Source organism: Lissotriton helveticus, chromosome 7 (assembly GCF_964261635.1).
Source record: "Lissotriton helveticus chromosome 7, aLisHel1.1, whole genome shotgun sequence".
In the NCBI taxonomy this organism is placed as follows: domain Eukaryota; kingdom Metazoa; phylum Chordata; class Amphibia; order Caudata; family Salamandridae; genus Lissotriton; species Lissotriton helveticus.
In genome coordinates, this window is record NC_136068.1 from 1,391,064,793 (window position 1) to 1,391,082,196 (window position 17,404).

The window sequence follows — 17,404 nt, forward strand, 5'->3', positions numbered from 1 at the left end:
CAATCCGCTTATTTTAACTCTAGCACTATCTACCGAGAGAAGAAAAGAAAGGATCTGGACCTTTGAAAGGGCATTATTACAAGATGATAAATATATTCATCATATGAAAAAATGGATCAAAGATTTTTTTGAGATCAATGGGGGTAGTTCGACAGTAGGGATGGTTTGGGATGCCTTTAAGGCAGGGGCACGTGGTGAGACAGTAAGCTTTAGTAGTTTTAAACGTAAGCAGGAGCAACTTAGAAATATGGAAATGTTTAATGCAATTTTGGAAGCTGAGGAAGAATTACATCAATGCGTGTTAGCAGGGGCTGAATTGGAAGATATACTAAATAAACTTTTAAGAACGAAAATGAAGGCAGAAGAAGATATTGCAACAAGGGCAGCTAGAATTTTCACTATTAAAAGAGAGAAATGTTATGAGCTCAGCGAAAGATTTGGGCGAACGCTGGCTATTCGCACTAGGCAAAAAGCAGCTCTAGGATCAGTAAGGGAAATTAGAGACACCACAGGCACCCTGCGCACAGATTCTGAAGAAATACGAGAAGTATTTAGAAATTTTTATGAGACACTCTATGATGATAGGCAGGTTAGTGATTTAGGGGAAATAAACGACTACTTAAATGAAATTTCGCTTGATAGTTTGACGGAAGAGGAGGCAGAAATGTTGGAAGACCCGGTAGACCTGGAAGAAATAAAAAAAGCAATTACGCATCTCCCTTCAGGGAAAGCCGCTGGTCCAGATCAACTATCAATTTTTATAAGGTATTTTGGGACGTGTTGGTTGAAGATATGGCTATAGTTATGAAAACAGCACAGATGGGTTTATCCATACCAGGGAGCTGGGGGGAGCAGAAATTGTAATAATACTTAAAAAAGGGAAACCTGCTACTGAACCAGGGTCTTATAGGCCGATCACTTTAATGAATGCGGACACGAACATTTATTCAAAGGTGTTGGCCATTAGATTTGCCAAAGTAATAGGAAATCTAGTTTCAGACAATCAACACGGATTTATACCGGGCAGGGGCACCACCCATCATGTGCGTAAGGTAATTACTTTGTTTGATGCAGCAGAAGTCGCAGGGGACCCGATGGCTGTTATGTTGTTGGATGCTGAGAAAGCTTTCGATCGGGTCTCCTGGGACTATCTTTGGCAGGTTTTAAGTAAAACAGGGTTTAGAGCAGGATTTATAAAAGCAATCCAAACATTGTACACTGCCCCAGAAGCATCTATACGGGTCAATTCAGGATCCACGCGTACCTTTAAGGTTAGGCGAGGAACACGGCAGGGTTGTCCCTGCTCACCGCTTTTGTTCGCGATGTACATGGACCCTCTGATACGCAAAATAGAGTTGAACGAGAGAATTACTCCACTAGATACACGTATGGGCCAGTGCAAGATACTTGCATATGCTGATGATGTGGCAGTGATTACATCGGAACCCACGAAGGCGATAAGGGAGGTAGAGATGGAGGCCGGAAGATTTGGGAAAATCTCAGGGTATGCGTTAAATATTGCCAAGACGCAGATAATTAAAAACCAGCAAGTAGATTGCTCTGATAACCGGGTAGCTCAGTCAGGAGTGTATTTGGGAGTGATTATCACTGCTGACCTGGATATATTAGTGGAAAAAAACATCACACCAATAATAGCTAAAGTAAAGAAAGAATTGGATAGGCTTGATAATCTACATTTGACAATGGTGGGTCGTACCAATATTATAAAAATGCTGATTCTGCCCAAATTTTTATATATATACAGAAGTATTCCATTACTATTTGAAGCTAAATGGTTTAAGAGCTGTGAACATATAATTAATAGGTTCTTATGGGAGAAGGGGAAAACTAGGAGAGCCTTGCGATATATGACACTTCCTCGAGAAAGGGGAGGATGGTCTGTCCCAGATCTTAAACTCTATTACTGGACGGCGGCTTTCCAGTATATGGCTGGCCTCCTAGGAGGAGCAGAGGTAGAAGGACAAGACAAATTAGGTACGCTAGCTATATATGGTCTGGTCATGGGGGCAGGAATACAAAACATTTTATTGAAGTTTACAGAACCTAGTTATTTTAAAAGGACTAGATTTAAGACACTTCAAGCTGCATATACGGTATGGAAAGCGTTTGCTAAGAAATCAGGACTAGGGAAATATAATTTTTACACAAGAATGAATAGCAATCCCACCTTCCCAGATGAGATATTTAATCATTCAGCTTTTGATGAATGGGGGAGGAAGGGAATAATTATGATTGGTAATATGCTTGGTCCACAGGGATTGCTGCAATTTTCAGAACTGCAGGCTATATATGATTTGGATACGAGACATTTTTTTTAAATATTTGCAAGTCAGAAGTTTTCTTATCACGAAAAGGGGGGGACCTGCTGGATTTGGTAATTATTCAGAGGGGTGTTGACTGTACGATTAAAAGAATATATTCTGAACTTATAAAATCCAAACAAGACGATATGGAAAAATGGGCAGAGAAGTGGGCAAACAGTCTAGATATTGGGGATGAAATGTTTTATCAGTCATTGGAGCTGGGGCAACAAACGCTCTGTTCAGCCTCATTACAGGCACAACATTATAAAACCCTTTACCATCCAGGTACCTTTACAATCCAGGAAGGACGCCAGCAAAGCCACTTTCAAGCGCTGGTTCAATTGGGTAACATTCCTCCGAGCAGCAGACAACATTACCGCCAAACACAAGGCGGCGAATCACACAGCCAAAGAGGATATGTGGGCAGCCCTAGACGAATATCTAAAACGATAACCCCCCCCCCCCCTCTCCCTCTTTCCTCTCTCTTTCTTTCTCTCTCTCGTGCTTGCTACCACCGAGCACTTCACATGTAAAGCCCAAGTAATACTAATGTATACAATGTATATGCGAAACTTACTTTACTCAATTCAATTAAAAAAAATTGAAATAAAAAATAAAAAATAAAACCCTTTACCATTTGTATTATACACCTGCAAAAATAGCACAATGGGGAGGGACAGCAGGTATTACATGTTTTAGATGTGGAAGCCCAGTGGCAGATATATTGCATATCTTTGCTTTATGCCCTCATCTACAAACAGCAAAAACAGATATCGGAAATTTTATAAGTATCTTACTAGGAAAAGAGATATTGCTAACCCCATCATTAATACTCTTGGGAGTAAGTAATGAAGATACGCAAATAAATGGCAAGAGATTTATTTTCGTGGCTATGGCAGCTTTGAGACTATCTATAGCCATGGCATGGTTGGATCCTTTGCCACCAACTTATTCACAGTGGTTGGGTAAATTATTATCAATATTCAATTTAGAAACTGCAATATATGCCAGAATGGGGGAAAAGGGGAATAAATTGGGAAAGCAGATTTGGGAACCTATTACATTATGGAAGGAATGAACTACTTGTTAAAGTAGATGCTATGATTTGATTGGTTGAGGTTTCTCTCTTTACTTATATTATTTTGTTTAAATAATATTCCTTGGTCTTTATCTTATCTCTAATATTTATTTTTAAGTTGCAACATATCCTATTTAACATTTCGATCTTGACTGTCTAATTAATGTTTGATAAATTTTCAAAAATACGCTTCAACAATGCAATGAAGGTAATTGTAATGTATTAGTCTGTAGTAATTGAGAATGATTTGTCTTTCCTTTGTATAAAAATAAGTGCTCTGTACATGTATACATGGGGAAAAATCTTTAATAAAAATACTTTAAAAAAAAGACAATAGTGCTATGCAAATATTGTAATTCCACTGCAAATAAAAACAAAACTAAGCTTTCAGCCCCATCTTTTTAATTGACTTCTGTCCTTTGTAAATAGTGACTTTTCATTGCTCAATAGGCTTAATAATATCTCCTTAGTACTGCCTTGTCTCTTCTTGTAACCTCCCATGAGAACACTTCCTGGTTCATGTGTTGTTAATCTCTAAGGTTTAATTGCAGCCCCAGACCACTGCTTTCTTAACCTCTTCCGTGCTCATGATGGCCCCCGACCATCATGAGTCACAGTGGGCGTGTGCGCACGACAGCTGGGGGCCGTCCGAGCCACACCCAAGATTGGAATGTCCCAAGACTGCGGTGGCATTAGCACCGCAGCGAAGGTGTTAAAGGGTTCACATACAGAACACAAGCTAGGTCCACTGGAAGGCTGACAGTGGTTACTTTACTAACTAGTACATCTCCCTTTTATATGAGACCTTCTATTAATTTCCCTTCATCAGCTCCACACAGAGTAGAACCTAATCCGAAATTGATATAATTATTTTGCCACATTTCAAACCTACTAATTTTATATATGTATATAGCTAGTTGAATGTACTTGTGGTACTGTCTTGCATGCATTGCATTGTAGAGTGGATCTACCATATCTTCTGCAGGGTGCACTACCATATGTGGCCAAAAGAGGTCCCATGGGACCTCTTTTGGCCACATATGGTAGTGCACCCTCTAACATGGCTTGGTAAAAAACATTGCCAATTATAATGCCAATAGCTCCAACTTTGCAGGGTGCAGTACTATATGTGGCCAAAAGAGGGCCCATGGGTCAATGGCAACTCGAATGGTTTCCATGTCCGCCGGGTCCCGCAGGATACTCTGCGATAAGAGCCACCGCGGAGTACGAGAAGAGCACGCGGCCGGGTCCTGTAGGAGTAGCTCAACATGGGCATGGTCAGAGAGCGCTATAGCAGATATAGATGCCGCCAGCATGTCTCGCACCATAGCATGGGAGATAAATAGGTAATCAATACGCGAATACGAACGGTGTACATGCGAATAGAACAAAAAGTCCCGTGCCTCCGGCGAATGTTACCGCCATGCATCCACCAAGCCCATGTCCGTGATTTGTGCACGTAGCGTAGAAGACATGGCTCCCACCCCAGTCGAAGACGTTCCACTGCGGTCCATCCCAGGGTCTCATACTAGGTTAAAGTCCTCCCCCCCTACCCCCCCCCTGGTTTGGTGCATACACATTACACAGCGTAAATATGCGCCTCCCAATTTCGACCCCCACTTTAACAAAGCGCCCATCTGGGCTTCGTAGTGCCTTGAGTTCCCCCTGCCTGACATCGGCCCTGCACAGAATCGCCACCCCAGCCGTTTTAGTGGCCCAGAATTGGAGCGAGTATTAAGGATGCTTCATGCGTTGAACATCCTCTTTTAAAAGGTGAGTTTCTTGGAGGAATATGATGTCGGGCTCGTGCTGAAGGAGCTAGCACCATACCGGTCGCTGCTTGTTCGGAGAATTAAGCCCCTTAACCTACCTTTAAAGGGCAAGGAAGGGTCATGATCTATTCTTATCCCAAGGTAGTCCTTTAAGCCTCTGAAGGGAGCAGCGCAGTTCAGGTGGAGGGGCGCACAGGGTCGTTTCCAGCCTGCCCTGAGACACTCGCCAGCGCCGCACAGTTTTGGGCCCGCCACACTCTGGAAGATAAAGAAAGGGGAGGAAGAAAAGTAGGAAAGCACAACAGCGAAAGATAGTAAACCAGCAATGGCCAACGGGCCACATTATTCTGTTCCCCTCAAAGGGCATCCTACACCCGAGGGTTTGGATGGGCCCAGGGATGTCACTCCCTAGGAACAATTGGGGATAGGTTTGCAGTCCTCCTCAAGTTCGTCTAGTGGGAAAGCCCCAGCGTCCCCCACCCCATAAACAAGGAACTGGGGTGCAAATCAAGATGGCGTAGGGGTGCATTTCAATAAGAACAAATTTTCTAATCCACTGCAGGCATATGGTAAGTCTATCATGGAGTTGATGGGCGTGAGGTGGATTCCTCTCTATCTCCTTCAAGGGAGCGGATGCGCGCAATGATATCTTGCTTGGCCTCCGAGGCGGACTGGTCATCCTTGGGTGGCGAACGGCGACGACGGGGGACAGTAGTCCAAGTTGGTTTGGCAGGGACCCGCTCATGGCGCTGGGGGTGGGATGGGCTGGCTTCCAGAGAGGATGGCAGCTGAAGCAGCTGTGCTGCCTCCAAGTAGGACCGGATCATTCTTCGCTTGGATTCCCATTGAAAGATGAGGGCAAATGGGTGCCCCTACTGGTAGGAGATGTCCGCAGCTTCTCGGTCACAGGCTTGAAGGCACGGCGTCGCCGTAGGGTGTTGGGGGCCAAGTCTTTGAAGATCTGGATTCTATGCCCGCCGTAGCTAAGATCTGCTTTAGCACGTGCCGCCCTGAGGATAGCTTCTTTCTCTGTAACGAAGTGGACCCTGGTCAAGATGTCCGGGAGGAGACCCGGCCTCCCCGCGGGCCCGGACACCTGGTGGGCTCGATCCAAGCCAGCAGGGAGGCGTCCTCATCCCTCCAGACCTCTTGGAGGAGTTGCGCCATGAAGTCATGATGTCCTTCCCTTCCGCGCCTAGAGGGACTCCTCGGATGCGGAGTCTATTCCGGCGGCTCCGGTTCTCCAAATCCTCCTGCTTTACTTGCAGCTCTATGTGTGCTCCTCTAATGTAGCCAGACTTTGCCACAGCTGTTCCTGGTCCTCCGTGTGGGCATCAACTGTCTTTTATAGACCGTCCACCCGGTCCCCCAAGTCGGTAACCTCTTTTCTGAGTTCTCGCACACACGAGTGGACCTCTGTGCGTAGGGAGCCAATCTCCATCTTGAGTTCTGACATAAAGAAGGTCATAAATGCCTGGGTTACGGGTGTTGAGTCCCCCATGGTCTGCGATGCCACCGTAGTCCCTGGAGGCCGCTGCCTGATCTCCCTTGCTCCCCCTAGAACGCGTCATCGCTAGTCTCCTAGCATCCCGCTGGTAACCGTGGTCCGTGCGTGTTCGCTGCTACGCACACTAGGAGATCCAAGCAGAGCTGCTATAGTTCCTGTATGGCAATGTCCAAGACTGCTGCAGGGGGGGCCCAATGCGTAGGGTCCTCCACCCCGACCCCAATACACCAAGTCAGATGTTATATCCCGCGTAGGCCCACCGCCCCTCTGCCCTCACTACAACATTATCTACCCACAGGGTACTTCAGGCGGCTAAATGTCCCCACTTCAGGCTGGGCACCCCTCCTGTAGTAGGCAGATTTAAAGCTAGCTGCACACTCCAACCGGCCAGGTAGTATCCACCATCCCCCACTGCGCCCAGCGCACTGTCTTCAGCACCGCCGTAGACCCCCCCCCCGTGCGACTCCGATCCGGCCGTGCTTTGTCCCTCTGCGCCGTGTCTCCTGTTAACTCCCAGCCAGCCCAGCGTAAATCACAAGGTCTCAAGGCTTAGAGGCGGGCGACCCAGTGCTTCCAAGCCGCCCCTCTCCAATGCCACCCAGGGTCAAATATGCCAGCCGTGCCCCCGGCCTCTTACTTGCTGCAATGTCAGTGTCTCGGACCCCTCCTCTGCCTCTTAGACCGATGCGGTGTGAAGTTCCGGCCTCCTCAGCATTATGGAGGGCCGCCCAGTGCCTCCAAGCCGCTCCTCTCCCCAGACACAAAATGGCAGGACCCCCACCTCAAGCCGGGCATCTCCCCGGCAGTTCTCCAGTTGCTATTGAGGAACAGCCTCTTGCCGTGTCTTTCAGAACCCCCCTCGCCCCCCCCAGGCTGCCCGGTGGGAGAGTGTCAAAATGGCAGGGTGGCGCGCGGTCTGCTGGGTCACTCACTGCGCTGCACCCGTTGCTTTCTTCTCCAGTCCCAATAGGCAGCAGGAGCCTCCAGCCCCTTCAGGAACAGCACTGCCGGCGATTTCCGGGCCCAGGCCGTAGGGTACATGCTGCCAGGTTGTTCGGGCACTCTCTCCGCCAGCCTGGATCTGCCAGCAGATGCGCAGGGGTCCGGTGCCTGCAATTTAAACTCAGTATCTGCTGCTTGAGTTTCCAAGCCCACTCTGTGGATGCAATTGAGTTTACAGAGCACACAATAAACAAATGGTGATGCTCTGTGAGAACTCTTTTTGGACTGGGACATTACCCTGATTCGTACGCTGCTGATTTGTGATGCTGGCAACTTTGACTTCCTTTCTCGAGAGGGGTAGGTTCTGGACCACAGCTGTTTTAACAGTTGAACAAGTGGTTCGTGTGTCTATCAGAAAAGATACGGGATGTTCTTCTAAATATGGGCTGCTCTGATCCACAGCCAGGACTTTACCAGGCATGCACTCCTACTCCCCCTTTACATCTATGGACCTGCTCAAATTCAGTTGAACTTTCAAACATGATGGGAATTTGGCAGTCTGTAGGGTAAATAGGTTGTGTGGAACTCTGTTGCTGGGTTGGAAATAGGGATTCCCTCCTTCCATCTGAGTAGGCATAATAGGATTCTGTGATGAACCTGGTTTTGGGATCTTTGGTGTCACCGTAAGGGCTCTGGGTACAGGGGATGCTTTCCCTGCATTGCGAAATTTGCTGCTTGGGTGTCGATTATTTCTGGATCATGTTTATAGCGACAGTCCCGTTTCCAGTGACAGACCTTTCACTGTAATAGGGGGTAACCTTCTTTAAAGTGCTTGTTGTTCTTTTTTTTAATTTGTTCATTGGCATTTTAGTAAAAGTATAGCAAGTCCAAGTTGAAGCATATGGTGCTAATGTTACATGGAAAAAATGATGTCTAAAACATAACAAATAGAACACAACCAAAGCAGAAGCAGCATACTGTGATTACATGTGTAGGGGAGAATTCAACTTCGCACATCAGCAGAGATAGCATGAGTATACCGAAATGAGTTGCACAGTGATGTTCAGCGGGATTGAGCAATGAGAGAATAGCATGATACAATGGCAATGAACAAATTACAAAGCATCTGGTTGAGCATGAGTTGGAGGTTGGAGTTACTCAATGTTAGGCGTAGAATCGCGAGCAGTAGTTTGGGCTTCGGGCTGCCAACCAGGCTAGAAACGGACCCCAAATGTCTTTGGGCCTTGACACTAATGGTAGTAGTTCCCAATATATACTTAGTTGTTCCTGACAGAATGTGGAGTCGAGGACCCAGGCTTTAATGTCGGGGGTGTTAGTTTGGCCCAATGCATCGCAATCCTGTGCTTGGCTACTATCAGGAGCATAGCAAGAAACCTGCGGGGTCCCATGGGTGCCTCCTTGAAATACCCCAATAAGCACATTTTAGGGGAAGGCGACATGTTGGTCCCCAGGATGGAATTGATTGAGTTTAAGATCTCTTTCCAAAAGTTTGCACCAGGACATATGTAAGAATGAAGCGTTTTGAAACCTGCATCTCCAACAGTCCGCATCAGGGCGAATACCTATACGCTTAAGTTGTAAAGGAGTTCTATAGATGCGGTGTAAGTATTTAAAATTCATTAGACACAGTTTATAGTATCTAGCTGCCCACCGCAGAATTGCCAATGTGCATCTGAAATGGGATCATCAAGTTCTTCATTCCAGCTCGCCAAGGCCTTGGGGTGTATGATTGGGAATGAACACTGCATAGCACTGTACTGCTGGGTAATGAGTTTGTCTGAAGTTGAATTTGAAAGTGTTTGTTGTTCTTGGCATACCTCCCTGAACCCTTCCCTTTTCTCTGGTGTTTCCATCACAGGACATGGAGACTCCATGCATATTTATTGCTTCACTGGAGTCAACATCTAGCCCTAGACGTGGCAATTTGAACCCTCTAACATCTCTTTTCTGCGCTAACTGGGATTGTGTGACCATGAATTTCTCATCCAGCCCTCTTCACTTATCATCCAGCATGTCACTGCAATATTTAGCATACTGTAGAATTTAAACTACGGGCTTCCTTTCTTAGCAGGGAACACCTTGTTTAGTTAGGTTGTTAATCGTCGCAGCCCTTACACAAAAGAGGTGAAAAATCCTCCTATGTTAACTCCAGGTGGGTATGTGCCCTATGTACCTGAATTAGCCTCAAAGTATCCATGTACAAATTCTTTGAGCTTTTGGGATGTTCAGAAAACCTTAGGCCAAATCCTCTCCTTTTTGAGAACCATGATCTACAGGTGGGCAATAACTGTCGTATTTAGTTTTGACCAATGGCGAGGGTTCATTTGTGTTTTGTACTCCAGGGGGTTCCTGTGACAGCAAATCAACAGCTCTCCTATATTCTGGCTTCAAAATGGTCACTATATACTCTATCTGAGTATACTATACGTCTGAATTTTCCCTCATTCTGGGAAGAGAATTTATGAAGTGGAAAAATCTGTTCCCGATCAGGGGATATGTGGAATTGGTCCTCTCTGTACCTCGCTCAAGGGGAATTCCTTTATCACACTCTTTGTGACTTCTCCTTCTTGATTCCTCACTGGCTTTTTCTTCTGCTTCACTTTCGCTCTTTCTGACCTCAATTCCCTAAATTATTCCACCTCACTCCAATCCCTGATGTTCTTGATCAATTTCATTCAGGGATCTTTAATCCTCTCAGTTCTAACATTTTCAGTTCCTTGTCACCTTTCCTCATCCTGACATTCCTTCGCAACTTCTTTCTCTGCGTTAGATCAACCTAGCATTCATTTCCCACTTTCTCCATTTTTCTCCTAGCACCTCACCCTTGCAGCTTCCTTACTCATGTAAAGTAATTCACTCTCACTTAGGTTTCCCAAGAAGTCCATCCCTGCGTTACACTTTACAATTTTTTCAAACTCCGCTTTTAATAGGGGGGCATTAAGTCTCTGGGAAGTCTGTCCTTTACCTGGATAGGTCATTTGTGTAGTCGAAATGGTCAGTTTACTTCCTGCAACAGTAGTGCCTGAGGTGTCTTTCTGCATAGGGTTCAACTCGGATGTACTTGTCTTATCAGATGCTGGTGATTTGACCAATTCGGTAGGGGTTGTAGTCTGGGCAAGTGGTGGAGCAATAGTCTCAGTGTAACTTGGGGGTATGCTAGATTCCGGAGTGTTCGTGCTGGCCTCTCAATTTGCGGTAACTTTCTGAGCTTTGGGGGGCGATGCTGCATTAAATGGGGGTGATCTTATTCTGAGGAGTTAGTCTATGAAGGTGCCCTCCATCTTACTCTTTACTTCTGAGTCATCTTGTGGTTTGTTTTTATCAATGAGGTTTTCCTTCTCTGCATCCTCACTCTCTAGCAGCTGGTAAGCTCCAATTGTTTGAATCACTTCCTCCCTCCATCTCTTCTGCCTCTCATACTGCACCACGAATAAGCCTTGTTTTGGACCTTTAATGCAAATTTCTTTCTTTTGTTTTTGTTTGCAATTTGTTCTGAAACATTCATGAGCCTCAAACTGTGCAAGTCTAGGCTAAGGTCTCAATGTGCACATCCTCTTTCTCAAATGTTCTGTTCTAGTATGTGGGAACCATAATTCCCCATCTTTGACTGTATATTCATGCCTGTGGCTAAGTCACATGCACATGTGTAACCCTTTCTTCGCCGTCAAACCAAAAAAGAGGGTCACTGTTCTATCGGTGTGGGTGCTGAAAAGTCACCCTCTCACCGATGAGAGAAGAAAGAGGAGAGAGGAAAGCGTGAGAGGATAGACCTAGGTCTAGGACCCACTTTGCAGGGGGGAGAACAAGTCTTGCCTCATGTTGCCCTCACACACCATGAAGGATGTCATGCTTCATCATTGGGCGTTTTCTCCTCATTGGGCCGGCGGTGCACTGCCCTATGGGTACCCCGAAGGGTCACTTTAGCTGAGATCTTTTTAGAGAACAGCCGTTATACGAGTGCGGGTGTGTGGAGTGGGTCCTATGTGCACAGTGAGGTGTGTGTGAACGATTAAAATGGCTAAAGGATACCAAAGGAAAAATATATTTTATTGTGGCGGTCCCCTTACCATACTAAAAAAACAAAAGGTTGTGTGTTACGCCTATGGGCAATGATGTACCCTTGGTAACTAAAAAGGTCAGGTCGCCATGTTTCGCGCCTAGACTGTCATAACGATCCTTGGCGCTTCCTCAGGACCAGCAATAGATAGTGAAGTGTGCAAGTGATAGCGGGTTTCTAAAGCTCAGTGTAGATGGGTCGGGCTCGTGCTGTGGAAATCTACAACTCAGCTACAACTAGTTAGTTGATCCGTTCCTGAAAGTGACCTAAAGTCACATGGAGAAATACTCCATGGTCATGGGCATAGGTAATTCAGTATCTTACCAGGAGTTTCTGGTTATGTGTTGCCTCTCAGCACCTAACCGACCTGGCATCTAAAATATCTGATGACCAGGCTGACAGTGTTAAAGATTCAAAACAAGGGCATCTCAAGTTAATACCGAGCAATAGTCGTTGGTGCCCAGACCCTTAACAGAGCTCCAACCCTAATGGACGACTGACATAGGTGAATCAGAAGACCATGACTGGCGAGATGCGAAGATGGCTGCACTGGAAGTCTATTATTCTCCCACCAGACTTTACCTCATTGGGAAGATCCCAATCCACTGACTGTACAAGATGCAGCCTGGCACCAGGCGCATTCATGCACATGATATGGGAATGCCCCATCATCCAGATATACTGGATACAAATCAGTAAGCTTCTTGGAGAGATAGTGGATGGCACACTGAAGAGTGTTCTTTTGGAAATTTAAGTGAAGTGGGTTGGTAATATGGGAGATAAGATGCTGATTGCCTTGGGACAAATGAGACATAGCCCGTCATTGGAAATTCCAGACAGCCACACCCTCATATTCGAATGGATTTGAGGAATAGACTATTGTGTGGTGGCAGAGAAAGCAGTTTATAAAAACAGAGGCTGTGCTAAAAAAATACGGCAAGATCTGGAGGAAATAGTGGGATTACTGCCAACTGACCTGATCTGCCCCAAGATCTGTAAGTCTGGACAAAATTCATGAGTTAAAAACCGAGATACGCCCATACTTGTCAAACTAGGATATAGGAAATGCTTACGTATATGTTTGTGATCCTGCGATAGCATTAGACCTTCTTACGCTTCATGCAGTGTATTGTTTCAATGTTGTTTGGAAACAACGTAATAAAAAGAATTTAACAAATAAAGTATGTCTCTACCTTGGTGTGACTGATAGCACCTCATCTGAGCAGGCAAATTTAACACTTTGACAAATCAATTATTGCTCGGTACCTGCTGATACCTTGTTATAACTGCAAGTAACCGCTTGTCCTGTGTTTGTATGGAGGGTAAGACGAAACTCCAATTCACAGCATGCATGGAGCTATATATTAGTTGAAAATGCACGATTGGCTGAAGGTTACCCTCACAAAATAGGGCCAAGAGCCATTCATTCTGTGTCACATTGCGTTTGTACACCATTTTGCATGTGCCAAAAGGAAACACACAACTCAATCAAATACTTATATTCTTTTCTGGTAAAAAATAAATAAAAAACCTAGACCAGAAATAGAGGACTTTTCACACACTGTGCATTCATGTTTTTTAAAATACCACTCATTCGCATTTTTAGGACAATACTTAATACCAAGGATAAACGTCCACACGTATTCCTGTATGCTCTGTATTCCTTCCTTGCGTGCGGTATCGTGTGTACAAATCTAGTTATAATTATGAAGTGTAAAAAGATGCCAGTAGAAATAGTTGTAAAGAGGGGGAGGCTATATACTTTGAAAATGGCCAAACCTGCAACGGTATAATATGCACAGCAAAATAAAAGCCCTCACTGGAGCACTCCCTTTTGGGCATTCATCAGCCCTCAGTAGCTGAGCACATACTCCTTATATTACCAACAACCACCCTCAGTCTCGCTGGGTACATCACCTGTGCTTGAGCACCCAGGCTGAGCCTCCTGCAATGTTTTCACCATATAATGGTGGGGCGGGTCTGTGTGTATGTCTATGTCTTTACCCCTGGAAGGTTCCCTCTTTCTTTACAGTAGTAATCGGTTAAAGAATTATCGTTAAGAACGTCCCTACACCCTCGGCCCCCATTTCTCCTTGTTGGTAACTTCACTACTGTAATTGTAGTGGCCTATCACGAAGGTCTAAACCAAGAACCTCAGTAAGAAAGGTGTCCATCTTAACTTTAAAGTCCTCTGGTTTGCGAGACAGAGGCCAGCCAATGTGTCCCCCATATTACTCATGTTTTTCAGCTATTTCTCCCAGTGTTCCTTCAGTTGGAGAAAGGAAATCCCTGCATACAATGTTAAAATTCTAACGTCTTTGTGGAACTTACCTGGAGATCTGTGCCACCAAGGTGCCCTTCTTGGTGATAGCACTTTCCACAATCCTTGGTTTTGACTCCACTCATGCTACCTTAGACTGCAAAGGATTCAGTCTCATTTCAAAATAACTTAACTTTCTATCCATGTTATCCATTTGTTTGTGCATGTCGTCCATAGATTCTGTGAAGGCTCTTTCTCCCTAATGTGTTCAACTATAACTGCCTCATAGACTTTTCAAGTGTCTGTGAGGTCCTCATAAACAGACATGAAGGAGTGGGGAAATCTTCACTTTCCTCTTGAGGGTACCCCTGCCATTAGAGGGCTGCCCAATTAGGATTCGACCCAACCCTCAGATCTGCCCTTCTCCACTTCTGGTTAGTCACTGCCATGGGGAAACAAGTGAGACCTATTGTATTGTACCGAGCTCACCAGTAAAGTTGAAAAAAAACAACTGAACGCAGTGTCCCTGAAGCGGCAACCGCGCTCAAATGTAATGTTTAAAAAAAAAAAATGAAACCCGTGCGCTGTTTCCCTAAAGCGGGCGCCGCGCTCAGCATCCCAAGTTTATAAAAGTAACTTTTTTTAAAAAGTGTCACCAAATACGACAAAAAGCAGCCGCCATTGTCCCCATTAGTTAGCAATATGGTTCTCCTCTCTCGATGAGGCAACCTATGGTTAGACTGCATTCTATATGTGTTTGTGCACAAAAAAATGATGTCTTTTACTGTGCTCAAGATTATATCTTGACACAATATGCAGGCCCATACAAAATCAATATATGGGGAGCTATAAACGCAATAGAATAAATAGTTTTTACTTTTCACCAGTTTTCTAAAGGAGAGGTTGCCAGACATCTGTCTGGCTGTTATCACACTCTTCTGTCCTATTTGTCATGGTACTTTCCTACAAGAGCCTCGGCTACTGCCCTTGCTCGCCAAGCTTTATCTGGAGCCTAGCGAAATCTGGAGGATGGTTCGCCTTTTTGGATAGGTTTAGAATAAGGGGATTTGACTACGTGCCACAAATATTGGAGAAACAAGCACTGGCAAAGCCAGATCTTTTTTTCCTAGGGTTTGAAATGCTTATTGCTGATGCTATTACAAAAAATGTGGTCTTGGTAGTAGAGCAATAAATCTAAACAAAAATCATAGTAGCACAAAGAAAAAAGTACAACATATGTTGAGGTGTGGTTAATACCCACCATTCAAATTTGTATTATCAAACACTATCTGGAACACAACAATTCATAGTATTCCACTGATATGCATCTGTATCTGCATAATTAGACAAAGGTGAAATAATATTCACAGTGCTCTTGGTGATCAGGAAAGGAAGGAATGGAAAAACGAGTGTTCAAGTGTGGGAAAGGGGGGACATGGAAAGGCAAGTGTGACATAGGTACATCAATATATATTTCTATGTACATTCCCATGAAAAATAAAACTGTTCCCAATAAAATACATAACTCAAATGGAACCAAAAATTGATTATACACTGTGTCCCTAGAGTTTGTATATTGGAGTGTAGTCGACATTTCGACCCCTAGATTCAGGATAGTTGTGGTCCTTGCGGTGGGGTCTTCTTCAGGACTGTGTGAGCACCTGTGGATGACAAACGGTGTGTGAGGGGAATATTTACAAGTATGTGTGTGCTACTGAAGAGGAAGAGAGGTAGGGATACCTACATTTAAAGGGAAAATGGAGGACCAATCCGCCATATTCACTGGGAAAGTAGGGATTCGATTGAGCTCCTAAGGAGGGAAAGACATCCATGAGGAGGGTATTTGACTAGGAGAATCATAGTCATAAGGAGTACCAATGAATGAGTAACTTACTACTAAGATGAAAGAGTGGTTGATCAATGTCCACCGGCAGACTCGAGACAATCAGAGTCACATTCAAGGAGGAAAGGAACTGTGGCGAGTTCAGCTCACAGTAGGGGGAACAAATTCAAAAAATCTAAGGGGAGAGAGAAGTGTCTGTTATTATTGTCGTAGTTGTATGACAAAAATACATGACCGTGAATCCTGTCGGAGTACCTAGGCAGAAGATGTACTAATTAGTGTACTCCCGACAACAAAGGGCTATCGCATTTAGTATATACTGGCAATGTGTACTGGAAAAAACTGTCACTGGGCATGGCCGACTGTGAAAAGGCACAGTGCCAGTGCAATGTCTTTAAGTCATTACATGAACCCCCACGGCCGTGGTTTCAAAGAAACCTGAGATCGCAAAGCGATAATCTCACAACGGTACATACGTCAAAATGGTTATGCAACCAAGCATTAAACGACATTAACATGGCATTTGTAAACGAGAATGAGATCGGAACGCTTAAAGAAGAGGCAGGGATGCAGGGAATTAATCACACATACGTTGGAAAATCGGCGAGCATACCAGAGAGTTGCTTAAGTCAAAGAAGTGGACGAGTAAACACTGTGGCAGCGATCCGCACTATACACCGCAGCAGACACCTCAGTGATGGGGCCCACGGGGAAAAACATCACACAGCATATTTAATTACCAGTGAAGTCAAGAGTGTCAGCCTAATAGGACTTGCCCTGGGTCTCAATATGCGGCTACAAACGGATTCCAAGACATCAATAATGTTGCTTACCTCGGACGGTGGTTTCACCTCAGAGCGGGGAACCGGATCTGAGTGGAAAGCTCCGTTATAAAGAGTGAAAGGCGTCCGCGAGGACGACAGTATGCGTAGTCACGTAGGTGACCGGGCGGCAGGGACAGCACAAGGCAATTGAAAAAGCACAGGGCTCCAGAGAGAATGGAGATATGCAGCACTAGAGGAATGCCTTAAAAGATGCGTACTAGTGTTAGAAAGGTGGGCCAGTGTGGGGGTATATTCTGATGGAATCATCTAGTGTCAGAATGTAATAATAATTTTAAGTACCAACATTTCATATCACATGAATAGATGACAGCATGATGCATAGAAAATTGACATTCTTTTGAACCAATCTGAACCCACGACAAAAAAACGTGTAGAACTATGTTCATACGTGGGCAGTTGTTAATATAGACATCGCAAAAGCCCATTTATCTCAACTGATATTGGTCCCAAAATCACATTACCATAGTTAAACATAGACATACCTATCAGAGTTGTTACACATTACATATGTATTATTCATATGCGAATACCCATTAGTTCAGGACTACTGTGTGCGGAGATAAAGGTCATAATGGCTCATTCTCTTAATAAACTAGCCATTTGTGTGTTGGTACCTTCTAACTAATTAAGTCCATTGTTGACATCATTTTACATTCTCTAATGTTCAGAAGTGAGCCTATGTCTCCGCCTCTTGGTCCCAGTGAGACTTTCTCCAAGACAACCCATTTCATAGATTCAGGGGTATGGGAATGTTG

At 44.8% G+C, this 17,404-nt stretch overlaps 1 protein-coding gene and 1 long non-coding RNA gene across 7 annotated transcripts in view; one reads left to right on the top strand and one right to left on the bottom strand.

The window, feature by feature from the left end:
- The window catches only part of WDR45B (WD repeat domain 45B), an 830,957-nt gene that overhangs the window by 112,579 nt on the left and 700,974 nt on the right, over window positions 1-17,404 (top strand). The window lies entirely within an intron of this gene.
- On the bottom strand, window positions 15,228-16,690 carry LOC144767426 (uncharacterized). Its single transcript, XR_013598198.1, has 4 exons — window positions 16,638-16,690; window positions 15,856-15,979; window positions 15,706-15,771; window positions 15,228-15,622 (listed from the first exon to the last, which is right to left on the bottom strand). It is a non-coding gene; the product is annotated as an uncharacterized LOC144767426 (long non-coding RNA).